The sequence below is a fragment of the Salvelinus sp. IW2-2015 genome, linkage group LG15 (genome assembly GCF_002910315.2).
Source record: "Salvelinus sp. IW2-2015 linkage group LG15, ASM291031v2, whole genome shotgun sequence".
Classification (NCBI taxonomy): domain Eukaryota; kingdom Metazoa; phylum Chordata; class Actinopteri; order Salmoniformes; family Salmonidae; genus Salvelinus; species Salvelinus sp. IW2-2015.
Window position 1 is genome coordinate 6,721,990 of NC_036855.1, and position 13,459 is coordinate 6,735,448.

Sequence of the window (13,459 nt, forward strand, 5' to 3'; positions counted from 1 at the left end):
TATAACACACACATCACCCACCTGTGACCAGCCCACTTCCTGCCCCAGTCCAGCAGCGCAACTTAATTTCATGGTCTTCAGCCTGATGGATGGACGGCGATAAAGTAGCTCCTTTATGGCGACGTAAAGCTGGTCGTGGTGGTTTGAGAGCGGGAGATAGTCTGGTGGTGTGTCTCGGGGTATATCATCAAACAGGATGAGGAAAGGGGAGGAATGACTGGAGTGCAGCCAGAGAATGGGCGACGGCCTCAACACTGGATCCATCATGTGGGGCTACCAATAGCGAATATTCTCTGTGCTTATTGGCTGATCCATATGAGATTCTGGTGTAGAACCCTGAATTGGTCAACAGTGTGCACAACTGCTTAACTGAAGTCAGGTGCAGGAGAGCAGAGATGAGTGAACAGGCACACTTTATTTGGCAGAAGGAAAGCAGTCTGACGCAACTGCGTAACGACACTCCCGCCACAGGCAAAAGCAATAGCGCACTCTCACACAAATAATGTACAGCATACAATACCACGGGTTCCAAACAAGAACCGGCGAAAAACCAGCATGAAGGTCACACATGACACGTAACAAACAATTAACACACACAGACATGGGGGGGAACAGAGGATAATATAGAGTAGTAGAGTGATGAGGGGATGTAAAACAGGTGTGCGGGAAAACAAGACAAAAACAAATGGAAAATGAAAGGTGGAGCGGCGATGGCTAGAAGACCGGTGACGTCGACCGCCGAGCGCCGCCCGAACAAGGAGAAGGAGGCCGACTTCGGCGGGAGTCATGACAGAATTAGTGTTGATAAGTTCTGACTCCTACTCTATTAGCTGTGAATTCAGTGTGATACAAGTTTCAAACATAGTCATGTTACTGCACGCAAGTCAATCATTTTTTCTAACTGCAAACAAAAAATAAGAGGGAAAATAGTACATTTTCGGTACTTACTAAATGGTAATTCCACTGGTTATTCCACTGGTAATAAATTTAAAGTGTGTGTGGTTAATGTTTTATATTTTACAAGAACCCTCCATATTACCCTCAATGGGAGACTAAACACCTACTAGCTTTCACCAATATATTTCTGCATCAAATTAGTCCCCAGCTTGAGCAGATATCAACCATTACTAACTGGTAGCTCCTAGGCTCTACTACACACAGTATGGTACTACAGTATTCCATGCCTTAGCCCTGCTCCTGCTACTGTCCTGTAGAGATATATATATTATGTATATATATACAGTATATATGTCCCAAATGGCACGCTATTCCCTATACCAGGGCTCATAGTACTCTGGTCAAAGGTAGGGGACTATGTAGGGAATAGGGTGTTATTGGATGCAGGCTGTGAAGGGCATCAGTGGGTAGTGAAGTGTACTGTACATCTCGTCACAGAGCCAAACAGCCTGCTGGGCTGGCAGGACAGAATCATGTCACGGTCAGCGTTTTTCAGCATTTTCCACTCAGGGCCCCCCAGTCATAACACACCACATGTGATGTAATGAGTTGTGTGCCACTAGAATACATGTACACAGTGAGTCCTATCACACTGATATTGAAAGACTGAGACGGAGATGGTCCATCTCTCTAAGCTAAAGCACTTGATGACAAGTGTCGTCCGACAGAGACTGCATGTTAGACACAATGAAGTCTCTGGATGGGACTCTATTTAGTAAAAGTTCATCAGTGTGTGGAATCAAGGGCTCCGTAATGAATTATAAGGAGAGTCAGATTCAAGTCAAGGACTATGATGTTAGGCTGCTAATGAGTTGGGGCAATTGCCTTTGACGTCACAGGCCTTTCTGTTAGCTCCAAATGATGAATGCTATCTAGGATTCAGGCTCCAAATTATGAGTGTAGTCTTTATTCATGTGATCAAAAAGGCAGAACTGATCCTAAATCAGGACTTGTACTCTGAGGTGCTTGATACATAGGCCTGTATGTGTGTAGGTGAGTTTGTCAGACCCCCGTGGGAATGTTTGTGTAGTGTTTTTGGATTGTATAATTAACCCTATGAAGGGATTGGTGACAGGGCTGTTTGTAGTGATACTAAATGAATGCCACGCTAACACTCCTCTTCCATATGCTTTCATACCAGAGAAGAGGCTTGCTCCTGTGTGTGTGTTTAACAGCCTGGGTGGGTGACTGTGATTCTGTTAATGACGTTTGTGGGTAGTCCTAATGACTGTAGAAGTGATGGATGCTCATTGCTTTGATGCTAATCTGATTAGACACATATAAAAACACAGTGCCAAGCTTCCAGACAGCCAGTCTTGGCCTCCATCCTCGCTCTGCAGGGTCAGTCAGGAGAGTGGCTGATTGGCTAGTGATATCACATTGACTTATGGGCAGGAGGATGAGTGCCTGTGTAAACAGGGGATTGGTAAACTTATTCCTCAGTTTTAAAATCTAACCACACCATCAAATTGGTAGCTTTTGGGAGGCGTAGCCAGCTAATACACTGTCAAAAGTTTCTGTGTGTGCTGGTGAGGGATGAACAGGTATGGTTAAACACACAGCAGTATCTGTGTCTGTCAAACAGCTGACAGATACATCATGCAGAGTTTTCCAATGAATTCATGTGACATATGACCTCAGAAAGTTCTAATGGACATTCAGTGGTCACACAACACACACACACACAACACACACACACACACACACACACACAACACACACACACACACACACACACACACACACACACACACACACACACACACACACACACACACACACCACACACACACACACACACACACACACATGATCCAGCTGTAAGAAGCTACCCGGGTCACTATGGTCCGCTGAACGCGAGCACACTGTCATCTGATGCACTCCATTATCTTCTCTCAAAAACACAGCTCTGGTGTCCGTCACTGACATTTTGAAAGCTACACCCTCTCTGTGTGTTTGTGTTTAATCAAATAGGATGAAGAGCCTGTCCTAACCCATTAAGTATGTCTGTCTTGTCTGGCCAGGGACAGTGATTATAAATCTGTCTGCTCTGTCTGGCCAGGGACAGTGATTATAAATCTGTCTGCTCTGTCTGGCCAGGGACAGTGATAATAAACCTGCCTACTCTGTCTTCAGGGACAGTAATAATACATATTTTCTGTCTGTCTGGCCAGGGACAGTGATTATAAATCGTCTGCTCTGTCTGGCCAGGGACAGTGATAATAAATCTGTCTGCTCTGTCTGGCCATAGATGGTGATAATAAATTTGTCTGCTCTGTCTGGTCAGGGAGGGGTATAATAAATAATTTCTGCTCCGTCTGGCCAGTGACAGTGACGATACATTTTTTCTGCTCTGTTCTGCGCAGACGGTGATAATACATCTGAATCATTAGGATCTAGCAGACAGAGGGACAACTCTAGATGAACACCCCCATCTAGTGCTCAGTATCAAGCATTGCTCTTCTTCTGCTGGAATTTGGTTTGTGTGTGTGTGTGTGTGTGTGTGTGTGTGTGTGTGTGTGTGTGTGTGTGTGGTGTGTGTGTGTGTGTGTGTGTTGTGTTGTGTTTGTGTGTGTTGTTCTGCGTGTGTGTTTGCGTGTGTGTGTGTGTGAGAATGAGAAACAAAATATGAAAATATTCACATATGTACATAGCTAGTTTTCTAACAATAGTTTTTAAATCAAGTAAGCAATATCAACTCCAGGCCAATGTTGACTAAGTCATCTCCTTGCTGTTCTTGATCTGTCTGTGTGTGTGTTGTTGCGTGTGTGTGTGTGTGTGTGTGTCTGCGTGTCTGTATGTATATGTGTGCGCAACGTTGTGTTGGTAATGTGGGTGCACTCTTCAAAACAGCTTCAATGAGCCACAGTTCGAGAGGGAAAAGTTTTAATAAGAGCAAGCTTTTCGTTGAAGAGAGACTTTGTAGCCTAGAGTGTAGATGCACAGGAGCACGATCCGAAGCAGGGCCTCTCTGTCTCTACTTATTTGGTTCAACTTAGTCACATGATCTGGAGCGTGACTCAGATGACATGAATCTTGAGGCGCTAGCGTTTGTTTGTTGTGGTGCCTGCCCTGCCTGCTTGGTTAGCCTCTCCCTGCCTTGCTACAAAACATAAATACAACTCACTATACACCAAGAGGAGAGTACAGGCTATTAGGGGGGCGGGAGGAGGGGAAAGAAGGAAAGAAAGAGAGAGAGAGAGAGGGAAAGAGAGAGAGAGGGAGGGAGGGGAAGGGGAGATCTGTCTAGAGAGTGATAAAAGTGAAAGGCCCTACTTCTACTCTTACTAGGACAGCACACTGGCATTACATTACAGAGTTATTAATATACAGTCGAAGTTGGAAGTTTACATACACTTAGGTTGGAGTCATTAAAACTCGCTTTTCAACCACTCCACAAATTTCTCGTTTACAAACTACAGTTTTTGGCTAGTCGGTTAGTACATCTACTTTGTGCATGACACAAGTCATTTTCCAATTGTTTACAAGACGATTATTTCACTATAATTCACTATATCACAATTTCAGTGGGTCAGAAGTTTACATACACTAAGTTGACTGTGCCTTTAAACAGCTTGGAAATTCCAGAAATTATGTCATGGCTTTAGAAGCTTTCTGATAGGCTAACTATATCATTTGAGTCAATTGAGGTGTACCTGTGGATACATTTCAAGCCTTACCTTCAAACTCAGTGCCTCTTTGCTTGACATCCTGGGAAAATCTAAATAAACCAGCCAACACTCAGAAGGAAAATTGTAGACCTCACAAGTCTGCACATGCCTGAGGTACCACGTTCATCTGTACAAACAATATACGCAAGTATAGACACCATGGGACACGCAGCCGTCATACCGCTCAGGAAGGAGACACGTTCTGTCTCCTAGAGATGAACGTACTTTGGTGCGAAAAGTGCAAATCAATCCAGAACAACAGCAAGGGCCTTGTGAAGATGCTGGAGGAAACAGGTTACAAAAGTATCTATATCCACAGTCCAAATTCTTATTTATTTTTTATTTCACCTTTATTTAACAATGTAGGAAAGAAGCACTGCTCCAAAACCGCCATAAAAAGCCAGACTACGGTTTTGCAACTGCACATGGGACAAAAGATCGTACTTTTTGGAGAAATGTCCTCTGGTCTGATGAAACAAAAACAGAACTGTTTGGCCAAAATTACCATCTTTATGTTTGGAGGAAAAAGGGGGAGGCTTGCAAGCCGAAGAACACCATCCAACCGTGAAGCACGGGGGTGGGCAGCATCATGTTGTGGGGGTGCTTTGCTGCAGGAGGGACTGGTGCACTTCACAAAATAGATGGCGTGAGAATGGAAAATTATGTGGATATATTGAAGCAACATCTCAAGACATCAGTCAGGAAGTTAAAGCTTGGTCGCAAATGATTCTTCAAATGGACAATGACACAAGCATACTTCCAAAGTTGTGGCAAAATGGCTTAAGGACAACAAAGTCAAGGTATTGGAGTGGCCATCACAAAGCCCTGACCTCAATCCTGTAGAAAATTTGTGGGCAGAACTGAAAAGCATGTGCGAGCAAGGAGGCTACAAACCTGACTCAGTTACACCAGCTTTGTTAGGAGGAATGGGCAAATTCACCCAACTTATTGGAAGCTTGTGGAAGGCTACCCGACATGTTGACCCAAGTTCAACAGTTTGAAGGCAATGCTACCAAATACCAATTGAGTTTATGTTAACTTCTGACCCACTGGGAATGTGATTGAAAAGAATGTGTGACCACTGAATGTCCATTAGAACTTTCTGAGGTCATATGTCACATGAATTCATTGGAAAACTCTGCATGATGTATCTGTCAGCTGTTTGACAGACACAGATACTGCTGTTGTTTAACCATACCTGTTCATCCCTCACCAGCACACACAGAAACTTTTGACAGTGTATTAGCTGGCTACGCCTCCCAAAAAGCTACCAATTTGATGGTGTGGTTAGATTTTAAAACTGAGGAATAAGTTTACCAATCCCCTGTTACACAGGCACTCATCCTCCTGCCCCATAAGTCAATGTGATATCACTAGCCAATCAGCCACTCTCCTGAYTGACCCTGCAGAGCGAGGATGGAGGCCAAGACTGGCTGTCTGGAAGCTTGGCACTGTGTTTATATGTGTCTAATCAGATTAGCATCAAAGCAATGAGCATCCATCACTTCTACAGTCATTAGGACTACCACACAAACGTCATTAACAGAATCACAGTCACCCACCCAGGCTGTTAAACACACACACAGGAGCAAGCCTCTTCTCTGGTATGAAAGCATATGGAAGAGGAGTGTTAGCGTGGCATTCATTTAGTATCACTACAAACAGCCCTGTCACCAATCCCTTCATAGGGTTAATTATACAATCCAAAAACACTACACAAACATTCCCACGGGGGTCTGACAAACTCACCTACACACATACAGGCCTATGTATCAAGCACCTCAGAGTACAAGTCCTGATTTAGGATCAGTTCTGCCTTTTTGATCACAATGAATAAAGACTACACTCATAATTTGGAGCCTGATCCTAGATCAGCATTCATCATTTGGAGCTAACAGAAAGGCCTGTGACGTCAAAGGCAATTGCCCAACTCATTAGCAGCCTAACATCATAGTCCTTGACTTGAATCTGACTCTCCTTATAATTCATTACGGAGCCCTTGATTCCACACACTGATGAACTTTTACTAAATAGAGTCCCATCCAGAGACTTCATTGTGTCTAACATGCAGTCTGTCGGACGACACTTGTCATCAAGTGCTTTAGCTTAGAGAGATGGACCATCTCTCCGTCTCAGTCTTTCAATATCAGTGTGATAGGACTCACTGTGTACATGTATTCTAGTGGCACACAACTCATTACATCACATGTGGTGTGTTATGACTGGGGGGGCCTGAGTGGAAAATGCTGAAAAACGCTGACCGTGACATGATTCTGTCCTGCCAGCCCAGCAGGCTGTTTGGCTCTGTGACGAGATGTACAGTACACTTCACTACCCACTGATGCCCTTCACAGCCTGCATCCCAAATAACACCCTATTCCCTACATAGTCCCCTACCTTTGACCAGAGTACTATGAGCCCTGGTATAGGTAATAGCGTGCCATTTGGGACATATATACTGTATATATATACATATATATATATCTCTACAGGACAGTAGCAGGAGCAGGGCTAAGGCATGGAATACTGTAGCTACCATACTGTGTGTAGTAGAGCCTAGGAGCTACCAGTTAGTAATGGTTGATATCTGCTCAAGCTGGGGACTAATTTGATGCAGAAAATATTGGTGAAAGCTAGTAGGTGTTTAGTCTCCCATTGAGGGTAATATGGAGGGTTCTTGTAAAAATATAAAACATTAACCACACACACTTTAAATTTATTACCAGTGGAATAACCAGTGGAATTACCATTTAGTAAGTACCGAAAATGTACTATTTTTCCTCTTATTTTTTGTTTGCAGTTAGAAAAAATGATTGACTGCGTGCAGTAACATGACTATGTTTGAAACTTGTATCACACTGAATTCACAGCTAATAGAGTAGGAGTCAGAACTTATCAACACTAATTCTGTCATGACTCCCGCCGAAGTCGGCTCCTCTCCTTGTTCGGGCGGCGCTCGGCGGTCGACGTCACCGGTCTTCTAGCCATCGCCGCTCCACCTTTCATTTTCCATTTGTTTTGTCTTGTTTTCCCGCACACCTGTTTTACATCCCCTCATCACTCTACTACTCTATATTATCCTCTGTTCCCCCCCATGTCTGTGTGTGTAATTGTTTGTTACGTGTCATGTGTGACGCTTCATGCTGGTTTTTCGCCGGGTCTTGTTTGGAACCCGTGGTATTGTATGCTGTACATTATTTGTGTGATGAGTGCGCTATTCGCTTTTGCCTGTGGCGGGAGTGTCGTTACGCAGTTGCGTCAGACTGCTTTCCTTCTGCCAAATAAAGTGTGCCTGTTCACTCATCTCTGCTCTCCTGCACCTGACTTCAGTTAAGCAGTTGTGCACACTGTTGACMAATTCAGGGTTCTACACCAGAATCTCATATGGATCAGCCAATAAGCACAGAGATATTCGCTATTGGTAGCCCCACATGATGGATCCAGTGTTGAGGCCGTCGCCATTCTCTGGCTGCACTCCAGTCATTCCTCCCCTTTCCTCATCCTGGTTGATGATATACCCCCGAGACACACCACCAGACTATCTCCCGCTCTCAAACCACCACGACCAGCTTTACGTCGCCATAAAGGGAGCTACTTTATCGCCGTCCATCCATCAGGCTGAAGACCATGAAATTAAGTTGCCTGCCTGGACTGGGGCAGGAAGTGGCTGGTCACAGGTGGGTGATGTGTGTGTTATATCTCTCACACAGATGGCCTGGTGGTCAGGGACTCAGGCACCATGGAGCATGGAATTGAAAATGCTGTTGGCTCTTGGATGGATATAAACAACAGCCAGAAAAGGCTGTGGGAATTCACGGGGGAGGTAGCAGGGGTGCAGTGACACTGACAGTAGTTCTATATCAGGAGTGCATTTTTTTTCTTCCTGACAATCATAGTTTTACACCATCTGTCATTTATCAGCACACAGACTCCCCCTCTGTGCTCCTTACCAGTAGCTTCACTGTCTCTGTCCATACGAGTGATAGTGAATCTGTCAGGGGGGACTTCAGAATCGGCCACCGCCTCCGACAGCCGAGTTTTAGAAAAGGCCATCACACAGGCCTCCCTGTATTCATATAGATACTGTGAGTTTGCCCGCAATTCGTCCATTTTCCCCTTCAGTGATTGGACAGTGAAGAGCAGGACAGTAGGAAGATGGTCTTTGTTTTATTCCTCTTCAACCTCTGCCGCAGACCTCCTTGGGGGTGCTGCGTGACCTTGGGGGCTCTACGCAGTGGTGCCCTGAATCGATTGTTTGTTAGATGTTTAAACTTGTACGTTTTTGTTGCTTTGTTTATAGTAGTATAAAGTGTTTTATGTTGCATCGGATTAGGGTTAGGCTACAGTAGAGCAACATGAAATGTGTACAGTGGATTATTCTCCTACTTGGATTACGTTTGCTGGTACCTGAAACAGCATGCGAACTTTCGAGAAAGCCGGCGGAACCACTCATCCGTTATAGCAAAAACTAACAACTCACATTGGAGAGAATGGACCAAAGGGGACATAACTTCAGAGATGGTGAAACAAAACAACCCGGACGAAGGACTATTAAGAAGGAAGAGGGAAAGCGGCAGGAAAGGAGGTGTGGCCAGAGGTTGAAGAGGAACAAAACAAAGATCCCTCTTCCAACTTTCCTGCTCTCCCATGCCATGTCCAATCATTGAAGGGGAAAATTGACAAATTGCTGACAAACTCACATTATCTATATAAATACAGGGACCCATAATGACAAAGCAAAAAACCTTGTATTTAAATTTTTGCTAATTTATTTTAAATAATACAAAAATTAAAGATCACATTTACATAAGTATTCAGACCCTTTACACAGTACTTTGTTGAAGCACCTTTGGCAGCGATTAAAGCCTCAAGTCTTCTTGAGTATGACGCCATTAGCTTGGAACACCTGTATTTGGGGACTTTCTTCGGATTCTTCTCTGCAGATCCTCTCAAGCTCTGTCATGTTGGATGGGGAGCGTCGCTGCACAGCTATTTTCAGGTCTCTCCAGAGATGTTCGATCGGGTTCAAGTCCGGGCTCTGGCTGGGCCACTCAAGGACACTCAGAAACTTGTCCCGAAACCCCGCCTGTGTTGTCTTGGCTGTGTGTTTAGGGTTGTTATCCTGTTGGACGGTGAACCTTTGCCCCAGTCTGAGGTTCTGAGTGCTCTGGAGCAAGTTTTCATTAATGATCTCTCTGTACTTTGCTCCATTCATCTTTCCCAACTTTTAGTCTCCCAGTCCCTGCCGCTCAAAAACATCCTCACAGCAGGTTTCCTCCAGACGTGACGCTTGGCATTAAGGCCAAAGAGTTCAATCTTGGTTTCATCATTCCAGAGAGTCTTGTTTCTCATGGTCTGAGAGTCTTGAGGTGCCTTTTGGCAAACTCCAAGCAGACTGCCTTTTACCGAGGAGTGTATTCCGTCTGACCACTTGACCATAAAAGGCCTGATCGGTAGAGTGCTGCAGAGATGGTTGTCCTTCTGGAAGGTCCCCCCATTTCCATAGAGGAACTCTGGAGCTCTGTCAGAGTGACCATCAAGTTCTTGGCCACCTCCCTGACCAAGGCCCTTTTCCCTCTTTTGCTCAGTTTCACTGGGTGGCCAGCTCTAGGAAGAGTCTTGGTGGTTCCAAACTTCTTCCATTTAAGAATGATGGAGACCACTGTGTTCTTGGGGACCTTCAATGCTGCAGACATATTTTTCTACCCTCCCCCAGATCTGTACCTCGACAAAATCCTATGTCGGAGCTCTACGGACAATTCCTTCGACCTCATGGCTTGGTTTTTGCTCTGACATGCACTGTMAACTGTGGTACCTTATAGAGAAAGGTGTGTGCCTTTCCAAATCATGTCCAATCAATTGAATTTACMACAGGTGGACTCCAATCAAGTTGTAGAAACATCTGAAGGATGATCGACCAATGGAAACAGGATGCACCTGAGCTAAATTTTKAGTCTCATATCAAATGTTCTGAATACTTATGTAAATAAGGTATTTCTTTTTTGTTATTAATACATTTGTAAAAATGTCTAAAAACCTGTTTTTTACTTTGTCATTATGGGATATTGTGTAGATTGATGAGGGGAAAAAAGAATTGAATCAATTTTAGAATAAGGCTGTAACGTAACAAAATGTGGAAAAGGTCAAGGGGTCTGAATACTTTCTGAATGCACTGTATATATATTTTTAATAACTGTATAGAATACAATCGAGGCGAGTGCGTTGGAAATGCATTTCACAGTTAATCTGCTCCTGTTGGAGGTTTACTCAGTAGCAGTGCAAATACCATATTATAGCTATATGGACACTCAATTATTATGGTACCTTTTACGGTACGTTTACAAACATATATTATAATAAATAGAATTTAAACTTTTATCTCATTATGGTAAATGGTGAAATTAGTATAGCCAGTTATACAGTAATCGTAATGGCTTAGCAGATAATAAGAAAATACTATCAGTATTTACCTGGCCGTGCTTCACATCTGCTTTGCTTGCTGTTTGGGGTTTTAGACTGGGTTTCTGTACAGCACTTCTAGACATCAGCTGATGTAAAAAGGGCTTTATAAATACATTTGATTGATTGACTGGTTGATAACAGAGAAGGAATATAATACCTATTGTGATATATTTGGCTCATTAATCTATACGGTCCAAATAATAATGATCCACGCTTCTATGAAAATATATATAATCATTTATCAAGCATACAAGCAATACAAGACTCTATTACATTATTATTATATATATATTTTTACTTTATTTAACTAGGTCAGTTAAGTTAAGAACAAATTATTATTCACTATTATGGTGGGAGATTATAATACGGTTTTAAATATCTCAACGAACTGGAAAAGGAAATCACACTACAAACTATCAACCTTATGCACTTAAGGAAATCACGACTATCATGAAACTAGTGGATATATGGAGGCTTAAATATCCTGATCTAGTGAGATAAAGGTTATATTTAATTCAATTTATCAAAGCCTATTGGATGACAACTAGTTTTTAACCAGGACAGAATAACTTATTGTATGGGACATTTTTAAATGTGCCTTTAGAGGCCATGCAATTCAATACTCATCTTCAAAACAAAAGCAAGTCAAAATAATTAATATTAAGAAAGGAAATAGAGGGACTGAAAGTACAGATAGATAGCAATAAAACAGTAGCATAGAGGCACAGTGTAACGATCTTCGTCTTCATCGGATGAGGAGTAGGAAGGATCGGACCAAAATGCAGCGTTGTAAGTGTCCATGATAAATATTTATTATATCAGAACACGAAAAATACAAAATAACAAAGTGAAGGGAAAAAATGAAAATCGAAACAGTTCTGTATGGTGAAAACACAGACACAGAAAACCATCACCCACAAACAAAAGTGGGAAAACAGGCTGAATGAGTAGGTGTGTCCAAACTTTTGACTGGTACTGAATATTTACAAAATAATATTTGGGATTGGAAATTATGCAGACAATTACATTAATGGAAGCCACAATCTAGCTGCAATATAAAATAAAATTACAAATTTAAAAAAGGGAGAAGGTGGTGGAAAAAAACAAATCCAGGTGTGTGAAAAGACAGTATTGATCAATTGCAGGGATGCTTTGATTGTACTACCTGGAGTGTATTTGATAAATTATCAGCTGACCTGAACGTAATATCTGGCTATATTGAATTCTGTGTTGATTTGGTGATCCCCCAAAAAACATGTAAGCTATTTCCTAACAACAAACCATAGGTGACCAAGGAGTATCCCCTAAAAAACAAGTAAGATATTTCCTAACAATAAACCATGGGTGACCAAATAATTTAATGTGGTGCTTAGCAAGAAGAAACAAGTGTTTGCCTCCGGGAATCTACTCGATAGAAAAGAGGTAGAGAGGTGAACAAAGAGATAAAAAAGGTGAAATGCCAGTACAAGGATAAGGTGCAACAGATAATGTCACAGGGAAACTCTCCGTCTGCCTGGATGGGCATTAAGAATATGGCAAATGCCCCCTTCAAATGGAGGCAACGTCTCCATCCCTGTCCGGACTAGAGAGTGTACAGCCAATGAACTGAAGAAGTTTTTACCCGCTTTGAAGCAAGGGTTGAACCCGCTCCCCCGGGCCTGTCCAGAAGAGGACGTCATGGCAACCGAGAGTGTGCTTGTCATCAATGAGGAAGTCATACAACGAGTGTTCAAAAGCACTGGAGCGAAAAAGAGCTCGGGCCTGATAACATAAGTGGTCTTGTCCTGAAACATTGTTTCACTCAGCTGAGCAGTGTTTTCAGCTTTCTCTTCCAGCGGTCCCTGGATACACTGGAAATTTTAGCTCTATGGAAAAAATGTATTCTTGTATCTGTCCCAAAAACCTCTCATCCATCTGCATCAAATGMTTACAGAAGTGTCGCTCTGACCTCTCTCCTGATTAAATCTCTTGAAAAGATCATCAAGGAATACATCATCAACACCACCAGACACCTCGTTGACCCCCTCCAATTTGCATACCAGTCAGAAAGAAGAACAGATGATGGCATCCCCTCGCTCTTACATCTGGTGTACATGYATTTGGAGGGCAGTGAAACCCATGTGCGTATCATGTTTGCAGATTCCTCCTCGGCATTTAACACAATCAATCCGTTTGTCCTCGCGAACAGACAGAGGAGACTTCGGACTTTATGCTATGCTTATCACATGGATCACCAACTTCCTAACTGATAGGTCTCAGCAGGTAGGAGTTGGCAACACACTCTCTGAGGTGCGCACTACTTCAGTTGGAACCCCCCAGGGCAGTGTTCTTTCACCAGTACTATCCATGACTGTATACAGACACTTGCA

The 13,459-nt window shown here is 43.0% G+C and overlaps 1 protein-coding gene across 1 annotated transcript in view; it reads right to left on the reverse strand.

Annotated features, from left to right (window-relative positions):
* LOC111973959 (multiple C2 and transmembrane domain-containing protein 1-like) overlaps positions 1-13,459 on the reverse strand; it is a 285,210-nt gene that overhangs the window by 184,320 nt on the left and 87,431 nt on the right.